The sequence below is a fragment of the Electrophorus electricus genome, chromosome 15 (genome assembly GCF_013358815.1).
Source record: "Electrophorus electricus isolate fEleEle1 chromosome 15, fEleEle1.pri, whole genome shotgun sequence".
NCBI classification, from domain to species: Eukaryota; Metazoa; Chordata; class Actinopteri; order Gymnotiformes; family Gymnotidae; genus Electrophorus; species Electrophorus electricus.
Window position 1 is genome coordinate 14,264,217 of NC_049549.1, and position 1,517 is coordinate 14,265,733.

Sequence of the window (1,517 nt, forward strand, 5' to 3'; positions counted from 1 at the left end):
TTTGCGCCATCCGTGGGCCCAGTAGGAGGCGGGATTGATCGGTGTTTTCCTAGCGCTCCGGTGTCCCGAGCTTTTATTCCTTCAGCTCGCTGCCACCACTGTGCCTTGTTTTTTCTGTCTCTCTGTAAGTCGATAGGCTGCCCTGCTCCGTTTGCGGCGAGATCAAGATGATGTGTTTGCTTTCCCGCACCTCGTCATGCTGTACTGTCGGATGACTAATTGTAGAACGCGTTCCCGTTAGCTTCCTCGTCACCCTCTTAATCCGTGACCCTGCCGCTGGCCGGATGTCTTAGGAATGATATGGATGGAAAGACCTTCACGCCAGCATATTCCCTCACAAAACAGAATGAGACACAAAACAGGTCTTCACAGACTCTCTTACAACATCAGGAATTAAAACTTAAGTCTGAAGAATCCCACTTTGACGCTACCTCTTCACTTTGACCAGCTAAAGCGGATTTAGCAGGTAAAACGTTATAAAACCACACCCTTCGCCTGGATTCGCCATAGAAAGCAGGTGCTTGGGCCCCTATAGTTTTGCATGTTCAGATGAAAGGTTCCTTATGTAGCCATTACCTTGTGGCCTGCTCAGCATGTAAAATCCTTTTTCAAAATTCTTGAAAGGTTTTTTCATATGGATAAAGAACATATTTACTTTGCAGTTAGCTATATTTTAATACATAGAATATCTTTAATACTAAATTGAACAAAGTCAAATCAGACAGTAGAGGAATTAACTATAGAATAAATAAATGATTTTACAGGTTTCTGTAGGCACACATAGGTTCTACAGTGGGTTCTATATTTTCTCTTTAGAAAGGGCCATTAATAGTGTTTTGCTGGTCCACACTTGGTCTCCAATGTTCAATCCAGCAATACTCCTGTTAAAGAAAATGAAAAATAGTCTGTTCATGCCTGCTTTGAAGCCATGAAGTCTAAATTATGTGTCAAAAGGCAAATTTCAAAAAGGAAAACCGGTTCCTATTCGGTACCGGTTCAGAGCCAAAACCCAGCTCTCGCCATGGACTCTTAATGCCACAAGAGTTGAGCACAAAACCGAAGTTTGATCAGCAAGGTCTATCCATCATAGTCTGAGATCTGGTAAGCTCTATTGGTCCATGTACATGGTACAGATCCAGGTAGTTAGGGAACGCAATTCAGAAACCTCATCTACGCACTGTAATCCAAATACCTAAACATTGCTTTGGCTCTGGCTCCTGCTGCAACCCTCCCACTGTGTCCACCAGCGCTGGCCATGGCACACGGATCAGCACGCAAGCTCGTGACACTGGAGCGCCCAATGGAAACTCTCTTCAACTAGCAGCATAAACACACTCCCTTGGTTTCTGGTAGACGACCTAACAGATAGACACGGTAAAGATTTACATAGTTAGATTGTATACCTTGGACTTCATTCCAACTTCTGGACTTCAATTCTCTCTCTCTGTCTCTCTCTCTTTCTCTCTCTCTCTCTCTCTCTCTCAGTTTGGAAGTTTTACCTACAGATGCCTCAGGCT